Raw genomic sequence first — 13,114 nt, 5'->3', positions numbered from 1 at the left:
TAAAGTTCATCTCTGTAAAATCAGGATGGAAATAACTTTACAGGGTAATCAGATTCCAAGAGCCCAGAGGAACCCCCTCTAGCCTTAGTTTCAAAGTTACAGCAAAACAGGGATAAACCTCCCTCTAGCAAAGGAACATTTACAAGTTGAGAAAACAAAGCTAAAACTAACACGCCTTGCCTGGCTGTTACTTACAAGTTTGAAATATGAGAGACTTGTGCAAAAAGATTTGGAGAACATGGATTGATGTCCGGTCCCTCTTAGTCCCAACAAAAGCCTTCCCTCCCCTCCCCGCCAAAATTTGAAGGTATCTTGTCCCCTTATTAGTCCTTTGGGTCAGGTGTCAGCCAAGTTCTTCTTCGAGTGCTGTCCCTGTGGGTGCTCCACTGTAGGTGACAGTGCGTCCTGGTGCCGTTGATCGGAGATTTTCGGTAGCAGTGCCTGGTTGGGACGCATGCACGCACTCAGTTGGTATCTCCCGTCTCGTTGGAATCTTCCTGAGCGCGTGCGTCCCGCACCCTCCTCAGTTCCTTCTCTACCGCCCTCGGCCGAAGACGGGACTTGGAGCAGTGCTGATCTTCTTCCCTGGTTTTTGAATGAAACAATTACATAGAAATAGTTAGTTAGTAATATCCTAGTTGTTTCTCTTCCTTTAGAATATTTACTTAGTTTAAAAAAAAATTTTCCTCAGGTTTGTCTCCCACTGAGACTCTCTCCCCTGGCATTACTAGTTCAATAATGCCAGGGGCTTCAGGATTCAACGAATGTGCTTCCTGTCAGGACTTTATGCCTATGTCAAATGGGCACTCGCGCTGTGTGAAGTGCTTTGGCGAGACACATGTCCCTGCCAAGTGTTTTCCACTGCACGAGCCTCAAAACCAGGGCTCGTCCTGACAGGAACCTGCCACTGAAACTGCTTCTCATGCAGAAATCCCTGCAGCCGCCTCTGGAGACAGATAATGGCAAACCCTCTCCCTCACGCTCCCCAGCCAGGTCCGAATAACCGGGAGCATGGCTTCACCCTCTCTGGAGCAGAGACAAGAAGCTCTGCAGCTGCCTATGGAGCAGGGGAGTAAACCCGCTCCCTCACGCTCCCCTGCCAAGGCAGAACCGACTGGGAGCATGGCTTAATCATAGAATCATAGAATCTCAGGGTTGGAAGGGACCTCAGGAGGTCATCTAGTCCAACCCCCTGCTCAAAGCAGGACCAAACCCTACTAAATCATCCCAGCCAGGGCTTTGTCAAGCCTGACCTTAAAAACCTCTAAGGAAGGAGATTCCACCACCTCCCTAGGTAACCCATTCCAGTGCTTCACCACCCTACTAGTGAAAAAGTTTCTCCTAATATCCAGCCTAAACCTCCCCCTCTGCAACTTGAGACCATTACTCCTTGTTCTGTCATCTTCTACCACTGAGAACAGTCTAGATCCATCCTCTTTGGAACCCCCTTTCAGGTAGTTGAAAGCAGCTATCAAATCCCCCCTCATTCTTCTCTTCTGCAGACTAAACAATCCCAGTTCCCTCAGCCTCTCCTCATAAGTCATGTGCTCCAGCCCCCTAATCATTTTTGTTGCCCTCCGCTGGACTCTCTCCAATTTATCCACATCCTTCTTGTAGTGTGGGGCCCAAAACTGGACACAGTACTCCAGATGAGGCCTCACTAGTGCTGAGTAGAGGGGAATGATCACATCCCTCGATCTGCTGGAAATGCCCCTACTTATACAACCCAAAATGCCATTAGCCTTCTTGGCTTCACCCTCTCTGGAGCAGAGGCAAGAAGCATTGCAGCTGCCTATGCAGCAGGGCAGTAAACCCGCTCCCTCATGCTCCCCTGCCAGGTCAGAACCGACCGGGAGCCCGGCAAGCCCTAATGTCTCCTCTCAGAGACACTCAAGAGAGTAATTGATCCCCTGCAGAGTCTTTACCCTTGGTGCTGTCAGCGCGGAGAGCAGGCAACTCTGACCGCCCCTGCACTTTACAAGCAACTCTCATGGGGCTCTAAAGCAGGGACTCGACTTCCCGCAGCAGGAAGCTCTCGGCACCGGTTTCCCCGGCACCGACAATGGACCCGGTGCCAACAACAGGTTCCACCTCTGGCACCGAGCCTGCCTGCTACCCCCAGCAGATTCAGACCCTCTGCAAGGCTCTCACAAACAGCTCTTGGCTCCTGCCAAAGTGAAACTAAAATCACTCCGGGCTGCCGCTCAGACTTCATGCTCTGCAGTACACCAGCCTAGGGAGCAGCAACAATTCCTGCATCAGCAGGATATCTCTGTGGCCCCTAGGCCTGACTCTCCGCTCCGGGACAGGGAGCACTCATTGTTTGAACAGCAGCTCTCCCCAGGTGACCTGGATACTTTCACTGATAGTGAGAACGGCACACAGCATCAGGCAGGGTTCTTCTTCGAGTGATTGCTCCTATGCATTCCAGTTAGGTGTGCGCACCGTGCGTGCACGGCTCCTCGGAACATTTTTACCCTAGCAACTCCGGCGGGCCGGCTGGGCGCCCCCTGGAGTGGCGACGCCATGGCGCTGAATATATACCCCAGCCGGCCCGTCCGCTCCTCAGTTCCTTCTTACCGGCCGTGACAGCCAGTTGGAACAGCGGAGTGCTCCTTTACCTCCACAGCCCTAGTGTTTCTCCATTCTTCAGTGTACATAGTTGGTTAACTCAGTTTAGTTGTTAGATTAGTTGAATAAGTTTAGTTAGATATAGTTTAGTAAGGGAATTAGGGGGGTTTAGCCCCTCTTCTTCCACAACCGGTGCGGGCTCATGCCCAATGCACCGGGGTTTAAGCCCTGTGCGGCTTGCCAGCGGCACATGCCTGTCGGGGACCCGCACGACTCCTGCCTGCGCTGCCTCGGGGAGACCCATCGGCCAGATAAGTGTCCCATCTGCACGGCGTTTAAGCCGAGAACTAGAAAGGAGCGGGACACTCGCCTAAAGCAGCTCCTTATGGAGGCGACACTTCAACCTCCCGCGCCGACCCCAGCGGCACCGAAATCGTCATCGGCGCGCAGCGCACCGGCGGCCCCGAGCTGCTCCGGTACCGAGACTGCTCGAGCTCCGCAGGCGGCACCGGCGTCCCGGCACCGTTCCCTCTCTCCAACGAGGACAAGGAAGACGGCGCAGACGGCCTCTAAGTCGCATGCTACGGGACTGCTTGCCCAGCCACCACCGGCGCCTCCGGTACCGGCTGCGGCGGTGCACAAACCGTGCACGGTACCGTCGACTCCGGCGCCACAAGAGCCGTTGAGTCCGATACCACCCTGCTCCCCGGTGCCAACCGCGGTTGAGCTGTGGCTCCCATCCACGCCCGAGACATTCTCGACGGCGAGAGAGCTCATCGAGCTCACAGAGGCACCGAGCCTCCGGCCCCCGGCACCGCCGGTGCGGGCCGTTCAGTCAGCGGGCAAGCCGGCGATGCTGCGGCCGCCTCCCCCTGATGGACAAGATAGACGGTCCCGGTCCCACAGAAGGTCACCGCCACGCCGATCCAGATCTCGGCACCGTTCACCATCGCGGTACCGCTCCCCGTCTCGGCACCAGTCGCAGTCCCGGTACCGCTCAACATCGCGGTACCAGTCACACTCCCGGAGACGCTCCCGGTCCCGGTCACCCAACCGTCGGTACCGAGGGAGGTCCGGATCCCGGTATCGTTCCTGGCACCGCGACTCCCGAAGCCGCTCCCGACGCCGTCGGTCGAGGTCACGGTCGAGCTCCCGGCACCGGTCGAGCTCCCGGCACCGTAACAGTCGCTGGTCCCGCTCTCCATCCCGGCACCGCGATGACCGGCACCGATCCTCGGCACCGCCCAGGGACCTACTGCCGGCGTCCACAGCACAATCTTTCAGCGCCTCTGCCCCGCCTTGGCCTTCTCGTCAGCCCTCGGTCGCCTCTCAGGCGGGCAGCAGGAGAGATCTCCGGGCCGACCCCCAAGGCCAGGACCACGGACCGCAGCAGTGGGGTTTTTGGGTACCTTGGGCCTACCACAAGCCTCAAGGACTCCCCTTCCCCCCGCGGCACGTGGGCGCCGAACATAGGGTGCCCGAAGCCACGGTGAGCAGACCTCCCCCATCACCAACGGGTGAGGCCCCGTCGCCACTTGGTCCCGCACAGCATCCAGGGTCCGAGGCGGCTTCACACCCCCTGGAGGAACCAGCTCCAGAAGCGGTGGTCCAAGGTCTGTCCACATCATCCTCGCCGGATGAGGCGGTGGCGGGGGCTTCTACAGCGGACCCCCCTCCTATTGACTTGCGGGCCCACCAAGACCTTCTTCGCCGGGTGGCAAAGGCTATCGACCTCCCCGTGGCGGAGGTCCCAGAGGATGACGACGGTGACCAACGTCATTGGAGCTGAGGCCCCGCTGCGGGTGGCCCTGCCCTTCATCCGCACCATACAGCGGAATGCCACTACCATCTGGCAGTCACCGGCGTCCGTCCCTCCTACCGCGCGTGGCGTGGAGCGCAAGTACTCGGTCCCACCCACCGGATATGAGTACCTTTCCACACACCCGACTCCGGACTCCCTCGTGGTACAGTCCGTAAATGACCGGGAGAGGCACGGGCAGCCCGCTCCGGCGCCAAAATCCAAAGACGCACGGCGCATGGATCTGTTGGGCCGGAAGGTCTATTCGGCGGGTGGCCTCCAGCTCCGGATTGCCAACCAGATGGCTCTTCTCGCTCGTTACACCTTTGACATCTTGGTGTCCCTGGCGAAATTTTCGGAGCTGATCCCGACAGCCTCACGTCAAGAGTTCTCGGCCCTCTTGGAAGAAGGCAGAAAAGCCTCCCGGTCCTCCATCCAGGCCACTCTGGACTCGGCGGACTCAGGAGCCAGAACCCTGGCCTCAGGGGTGACCATGAGGCGTATCTCCTGGCTGCAGTCCTCCACCTTGCCGCCTGAGGTGCAGTACACCCTTCAAGACCTCCCGTTCGACACGCAGGGTCTCTTCTCGGAGAAAACGGACTCCAGAATTCAGACCCTCAAAGATGGTCGAATTGCCATCCGCACCTTGGGGATGCACACACCGGCTACCCAGAGGAGGTCATTCCGACAGCAGCCCTACCAGCCCTTTACCCAGGCCAGGTCAAGGCCATATAATAGTCGGCGTGCTAACTTAAACCGCCGTAGACCATCGGGCAACAGACGCAACCAGGCCCAGGCCCCTTCCAAGGCCCCTCAAGGGCCCAAACAGGCCTTTTGATGGGACGCCCGAGGACGGCCCATCAGTCTCTTTCATGGATCCTACCCCGTTATTTTACAACCACCTTTCCCACTTCCTTCCGGCGTGGTCCCAAATAACATCGGACAACTGGGTCCTTCGTACTATCCAGTATGGTTACCGCCTTCAGTTTGTTTCACCCCCTCCTTCCCACCCGCCTTCCCCGTCCCTCTTCAGGGACCCCTCTCACGAGCAATTCCTCTTACAAGAGGTCGAGACTCTGTTGAGCTTGGGGGCCATAGAGGAGGTGCCGCACGACATGCGGGGCAGGGGATTTTATTCCCGATATTTTCTCATCCCCAAGGCGAAAGGAGGTCTCCGACCCATACTGGACCTCCGGGAGCTAAACAGGTACCTGCTCAAGCTCAAGTTTCGCATTGTCACCCTGGGGACCACCTGGATCCGGGAGACTGGTTTGCCGCCCTCGATATGAAGGACGCGTACTTCCATATCGCGATTTACCCTCCCCATCGACGCTACCTGCGCTTCGTGGTCAACAGCGCGCACTACCAGTTTGCGGTACTACCCTTCGGCCTGTCCACCGCGCCGAGGGTCTTTACCAAGTGCATGGCAGTGGTTGCCGCAGCCCTCTGCCGTCGTCGCATACACGTCTACCCGTATCTCGACGACTGGCTGGTTCGCGGGACATCCCAACAGCTGGTAGTGGACCAGATGACAGAAATACTATCCCTATTTCGGTTCCTGGGCCTTCTCATCAATGCCGAGAAGTCCACCTTAACTCCATCGCAACGAGTGGAGTTCATCGGAGCGGTCCTCGACTCCAGTTTAGACAGGGCCTGCCTCCCTCGATCTCGGCACCAGACAATGGTCTCCATCATCCGGGACCTACACACCTTTCCCACGACGACGGTGCGGTCCTGCCTACGCCTCCTGGGCCACATGGCGTCCTGCACATTCGTGACAACGCACGCCAGGCTGCGCCTTCGCCCATTTCAATCTTGGCTGGCATCGGTGTACCGCCCGCATCGCGACCCCATAGACATGGTGGTTACGGTCACGAAGCCTACCCTCGATTCGCTCAGTTGGTGGCTGGACCCAGAGGTCGTGTGTGCAGGAGTCCCGTTCCGCCCTCCTCGCCCATCCGTCACACTGACCACGGATGCCTCGGCGTTGGGATGGGGGGCTCACTTGGGCGACCTTCACACACAGGGTCTCTGGTCGCCCCAAGAGCTCTCCCTCCACATCAACGTCCGGGAGCTGCGAGTGATCCACTTGGCATGTCTCGCCTTCCGTGCCCGTCTGCAAGGCTGCTGCGTGGCGGTGTTCACGGACAACACGACGGCGATGTTCTATGTGAACAAGCAGGGCGGAGCCCGCTCCTCCCTGCTCTGCAAGGAAGCGATGCTCCTGTGGGACTTCTGCGTGACCCACTCGATTCGCCTGGAAGCGTCCTTTCTTCCAGGAGTGCAGAACACGCTGGCCGACCATCTCAGCAGATCGTTCCTTTCCCACGAGTGGTCTCTTCGTCCGGATGTGGTGCACACAATTTTCCGGAGGTGGGGGTTTCCCCAGATAGACCTGTTTGCCTTCAAGGAGAACAGGAAGTGCCATCTGTTTTGTTCATACCAGGGTCGCTCCCCAGGCTCCCTGTCGGACGCATTCCTCTGCTCCTGGACGGATCACCTCCTCTACGCCTTCCCTCTGTTCCCGCTCGTACACCGAGTGCTACTGAAGCTTCGGAGGGACAGGGCCTACGTCATACTCGTCGCTCCGGCCTGGCCGAGGCAGCACTGGTACACCCTGCTGCTCGAGCTCTCCATTCGGGATCCCATTCCCCTTCCGTTATGGCCGGACCTCATCATGCAGGACTTCGGCAGACTCCGCCACCTGAACCTTCAGTCCCTCCATCTTACAGCTTGGTACCTGCATGGTTGACCCACGCGGAAAGGGACTGTTCGGCGGCAGTACAGCAAGTCCTACTTGAAAGCAGGAAGCCTTCCACTCGCTCCACCTACCTCGCGAAATGGAAGCGTTTCGCGCTCTGGTGCGATCAGCGCGGCCTTAATCCCTTCCTAGTCCCTATCCCTACAATCCTGGACTACCTCTGGTACCTTAAAGAACAAGGACTCACGGTCTCCTCCTTGAAGGTGCACCTGGCAGCTGTGTCCGCCTTTTGTCCATCCATGGGAGGTCGGTCCATCTTCTCCAACCAGATGGTTTCCCGCTTCCTTAAAGGCCTGGACCGCTTGTACCCGCCGGTGCGGCGTCCTATCCCGACCTGGGATTTGAATCTCGTTCTGGCCAAGCTTATGGGACCGCCCTTCGAGCCCCGGCCACGTGCTCTCTACTCTATCTCTCCTGGAATACAGCCTTCCTCGTCGCAATTACATCAGCAAGACGAGTTTCTGAGCTCTGTGCCCTAACGGTTAGTCCACCATGCACCGTCTTCCACGGAGACAAGGTGCAGCTCCGACCACACCCAGCCTTCCTCCCTAAGGTGGTGTTGGCCTTTCACCTCAATCAGGAGATCTTCCTTCCTGTCTTCTTCCCGAAGCCGCATGCCTCACCTCGTGAGCAGCAGCTTCACACCCTGGACGTCCGCAGGGCCCTCGCTTTTTATATCAAGCGGACGAAGCCCTTCCGGCGTTCGACCCAGCTGTTTGTAGCAGTTGCCGATCGCCTGAAAGGCAAGCCGGTCTCCTCGCAGCGGATTTCCTCCTGGGTGACGGCATGTATCCGGACATGCTACGAGCTTGCTTGCGTGCCACCATGCCGCCTCACCGCTCACTTGACGAGAGCGCAAGCCTCGTCGGCCGCCTTCCTAGCCCATGTCCCCATCCAGGACATCTGTAGAGCGGCCACCTGGTCTTCTGTTCACACCTTCGCTTCCCAATACGCGTTGGTGCAGCAATCCAGAGACGATGCAGTCTTACACTCTGCCACGTCTCACTCCGACCCCACCGCCTAGGTAAGGCTTGGAAATCACCTAACTGGAATGCATAGGAGCAATCACTCGAAGAAGAAAAGACGGTTACTCACCGTAGTAACTGTTGTTCTTCAAGATGTGTTGCTCCTATCCATTCCAGACCCGCCCTCCTTCCCCACTGTCGGAGTAGCCGGCAAGAAGGAACTGAGGAGTGGACGGGCCGGCTGGGGTATATATTCAGCGCCATGGTGGCGCCACTCCAGGGGGCGCCCAGCCGGCCCGCCGGAGTTGCTAGGGTAAAAATGTTCCGAGGAGCCGTGCACGCGTGGCGCGCACACCTAACTGGAATGGATAGGAGCAACACATCTCGAAGAACAACAGTTACTACGGTGAGTAACCGTCTTTTCTCCCTGCCTGAGTCTCCCCCCCCTCCACACCGGAGCCATATATACCCCAAGACATGGGGCATCATAAGAATCAGCCTCAGTTTCCCTACTTTGTCCCCCAGTGGCCGGGACCCATTTTTTTTCCTACCTGATGCCCTGGCCTCAGTGGTACCCGTGGTCGGCTCCTGCCACTGCTTCTCCTTGCGCTCCTTCTACCAGATGCAAGCTCATCCTATGCCTATATCCCCAGCTCTATCAACATCTAGAGCTCCTGAACCCCCTCCTGAAGACGTGGGCTATGACCTCTTCCCTGTTTTACTGGCTCCTGCCTCGCCATCAGCCGCAGAAGTCGCCCTTAGGCCTCCACCTCCACAAAACATGGACGGCTTTATGCAATTCCATGAACTCAGGACATCCCTTTGGAGGAAGTCCAGGAGACACAACATAGGCTTCTCAAAATCCTCCAACCCTCTGCACCTTCAAAGATAGCACTACCCATAGAGAAAGCTCTCCTAGAACCAGCTGGTACTCTCTCGCAGACCCCGCCTCCATTCACCAACATGCAAGAAAGCTCAACATAAATACTACATGCCTGCGAGGGACATTGATTTCTTATTTTCCCACCCACAACCCAATTCTATTGTGGTTGATGCAGCAACACACAGAACAAAGCAGCCACACTACTGGCCCACTCTGCAGGGCAAGGACCTCAAATGTCTTGACCTGCTGGACCGCAAGGTTTATACTCTTCTACTTTGCAATTTAGAATTGCAAATTTATTCTACCCTCCTTGCAAGCTATGAACATGACAACTACAACAAGCTCTTTGATTTGCCTCCCATATACCGAAGGACAGGAGAGCAGACTTCCAGTTAGTCCTCGTCGAAGGTCAATTGGTGTCTAGCATGGCACTATAAGCATCCCTGGATGTGTCTGATCCAGCAGCCCGCACCACTGCAGTGGTGATGTGCTGGTCTTCTTGGCTCTCAGCATCCGATATCCCCAAAGATTTGCAGTCAAAAGTGGAGAGTCTCTCCTTTGACAAAGATAACCTCTTTTCTCACAAACAAACAAACCCAATATGAAACCTTTCACACTATGAAAGACTCTAGAGCCACTTTCTGCACATTGGGCACTTACCCGTCCCTCCCCAGGAGACAAGGGTATCAACCTTACCAAACGCCCAGCGCAGAACAATATAACCAACCCCAGTCTACACCGTATGACACTGGTAAAAACCGCAACAGACCTCTTAGATGCAGGCAAACCCAGGCACAACCAACTACTTCCCACCATTGGGTAACAAACAATTTTGAAGTGCTGGTCGGGGGTACATGCAACCACCCCTTGACTACACCGCCTATTTGCCCATTTAGCTACCGCCTCCAGACTTTCCACCATGTCTGGCAACAGATCACGCAGGACCGTTGAGTCCTGGAAATAGCTCAGTCAGGTTACTCCATCCCTTTCCTATTTTCCCTGCCTATCCTTTCTCCTTCTCTGTCCCTCTTAGGGACCGCTCTCACGAGCACCTTCTCTGCGTGGAGGTGGCTCATCTTCTCCACCTAGATGCAGTCAAACATGTGCTGATGCAACATCGGGGAAAGGATTCTACTCCCAAAAGAAAGGCGGGGGGTGGAGACCTACATTGGATCTACGCCAACTGAACATGCTTGTACAGGTGCAAAAATTCAAGATGGTCACATTGGGCACAATAATACCCACACTGCACAAGGGGACTGGTTCACAGCTCTCACCCTACAAGATGCCTATTTCCATATATACATTCATCCAACCCAGCAGGCATAGTTTTCTGCATAACACTGACTCCACCACCGAACATATTGGCCTCCCTAGATTGGTAGACAAGACCAGAGAACCTATGCACGGACATTCCCTTCCATCCACACTCCCCAGTACTCATGTTAACCATGGTCGCTTCCCAGATAGATTGCGGAGCGCACTTAGGCAACCACAAGGCACGGGGCCGCTGGTCCCTATTAGAGACGCGTCTGCACATCAATCTCCTAGATCTTCGAGCTGTCAGGCAGGGAGGAGCACAATCTCACTCCCTATGCACAACGGCCATTAAATTATGGAATTGGTGCATACATCATCACATAAAGTCACCGCTTCCTACCTGCCCACGTGTCATAACACTATCGCCGACACACTCAGCAGACAGTTCTCCGAGAAACACGAATGGGAATTACATCCATCAATACCCCAACAGCTGTCCTCCCACTGGGGCACTCCATTGATAGACCTGTTTGCCACTCCTCAAACTGCAAATGACATCTATTTTGCTCCAGAACAGGACTCAGAAACACACCTCATTCCTTGGAACAACTCCTTCATGTACGCTTTTCCACTGATTCCACTCATACACAGGGTTCTATGCAACATCACAGAGGAGAAGGCCCGGATCATACTTTTTGCCCCAGCTTGGCCCAGGCAGACATGGTATCCTTACCTGCTACGCATGTCCATCCATCCTCCCCGTACTCTCCCCGACAGACCACATCTCTTCTCCCAGAACTACGGTCAGCTTCTTCTTCATCTGCAGCTCTGGAAACTCCATCTGATGGTGGTGTTCTTTCAAGGTTTCAATCCCACGAATTAGCCTGCTCAGAACAGGTCCGACATGTCCTCCTGCACAATAGAAGGGACTCCACTCCTAAGACTTACCTGCAAAAGTGGAAATGCTTCTCCATCTGGTGCTTCCACAGATGCTTAATACCCCAGACTGCAACCCTCCCTGACATCTTAGACCATCTTTTCAAACTAAAACAGGACACGTTTTCACTCAGTTTTATCACAGTACGTCTCGCGGCCCTTACCACCTTCCAGGACACTCTGGACGGCTATTCACTTTCACACGCCCCACCATGAAACGCTTCCTCACGGGCCTGCAAAACCTCTACCCTGAGATTCATTCACTAGTAGCTTCCTGGAGTCTCAACCTAGTTCTCTGCACTCTTATGAAACCTCTTTTCGAGCCCCTGGCCACTTCATCCCTGCTCCACATGTCCGGAAAAGTGGCTTTCTTGGTTGCTATAACGTCAACAAGAAGGGTTGGTGAAATAAGCGCCCTGATGGCCTACCCTCCCTACACCATTTCTCTAAACACAAGCTTACCATACAAACCTGCCCCAAATTCCTCTCCAAGGTGGTGTCTACCTTCCACCTTAACCAGTCAATACACTTACGTGTATTCCATCCCAGCCCTCACATGACTCCACAGGAAGCTGCATCACATACCCTCGATGTCCGACGGGCTCGTGCATTCTATCTTGACAGAACTAAATCATTTTGTGAATCCCCTAGGCTTTTGTTTCTAAGGGTGATGCTATCTCTAAGCAAAGACTCTCTAAGTGGATCTCCACCTGCATCAGATCTTGCTATCAGACTCAGAATATTCAACCACCAGAGGGTGTTAGGACTCATTTTACTAGAGCAATGTCAACATCCATTGCCTTCCTCCACAGCGTACCTGTTACAGACTTATGCAAGGTGGCCATGTGGACATTTGACCACACATTTGCCAAACATTAAGCTGTCGCATGGGATACTATAGCAGACACCATAGTCGGCCATATGGTACTTTCTACCTTTGTTCCTCACACAACTCCAAAATCCCACCAACCATAGTGGGTACTGCTTTACATTCACCTACAGTGGAGCACCCACAGGGATAGCACTCGAAGAAGAGGAGAAAGTTACTCACCTTGCAGTAACTGAGGTTCTTCGAGATGTGTGTCCCTGTGGGTGCTCCACTCCCCACCCTCCTTCCCTCTACTTTGGAGTATTAGTATGATTTCTCCACGGTAGAGAAGGAACTGAGGAGGGTGCGGAACGCACGCGCTCAGGAAGATTCCAACGAGACGGGAGATACCAACTGAGTGCGTATGTCCTGACCAGGCACTGCTACCGAAAATCTCCGATCAACGGCGCCGGGACGCACCGTCACCTACAGTGGAGCACCCACAGGGACACACATCTCGAAGAACCTCAGTTACTGCAAGGTGAGTAACTTTCTCTTACCTAAAAAAGAACAGGAGTACTTGTGGCACCTTAAAGACTAACATTTATTTTAGCATGAGCTTTCGTGAGCTGCAGCTCACTTCTTCGGATGCATAGAATGGAACACACAGACAGGAGATATTTATACATACAGAGAACATGAAAAGGTGGAAGTATGCATAACAACAACTTTTCCTGTTGTTATGCATACTTCCACCTTTTCATGTTCTCTGTATGTATAAATATCTCCTGTCTGTGTGTTCCATTCTATGCATCCGAAGAAGTGAGCTGCAGCTCACGAAAGCTCATGCTAAAATAAATTTGTTAGTCTTTAAGGTGCCACAAGTACTCCTGTTCTTTTTGCGGATACAGACTAACACGGCTGCTACTCTGAAACCTTTCTCTTACCTGAGCTTCTTAACCCTTTACAGGTAAAAGAATTTTGGTGCCTCTGGCCAGGAGGGATTTTATAGAATTGTATATAGGAGAGTTATTACCCTTCCCTTTATAGTTATGACACTCCTTAGAGGTTTTTAAGGCCTGGCTTGACAAAGCCCTGGCTGGGATGATTTAGTTGGGGTTGGTCCTGCTTT

General features: G+C 54.7%; 1 long non-coding RNA gene across 2 annotated transcripts in view; it reads right to left on the bottom strand.

Annotated features, from left to right (window-relative positions):
* Positions 1-416: 416 nt before the first annotated feature.
* LOC123355952 overlaps positions 417-13,114 on the bottom strand; it is a 32,932-nt gene continuing 20,234 nt past the window's right edge. The window contains exons 2-3 of one of the 2 annotated variants that reach the window (XR_006575251.1): positions 10,972-11,186; positions 417-585 (exon numbers count right to left, since the gene is read on the bottom strand). This is a non-coding gene — a long non-coding RNA (uncharacterized LOC123355952). The remainder of the gene's footprint in view (positions 586-10,971; positions 11,187-13,114) is intronic. The other variant, XR_006575250.1, reaches the window with a different exon arrangement.

This window comes from Mauremys mutica, chromosome 24 (genome assembly GCF_020497125.1).
Source record: "Mauremys mutica isolate MM-2020 ecotype Southern chromosome 24, ASM2049712v1, whole genome shotgun sequence".
NCBI classification, from domain to species: Eukaryota; Metazoa; Chordata; order Testudines; family Geoemydidae; genus Mauremys; species Mauremys mutica.
The sequence above is the reverse complement of the archived record's forward strand: the minus strand, read 5'-3'. Positions and strand labels throughout refer to the sequence as shown.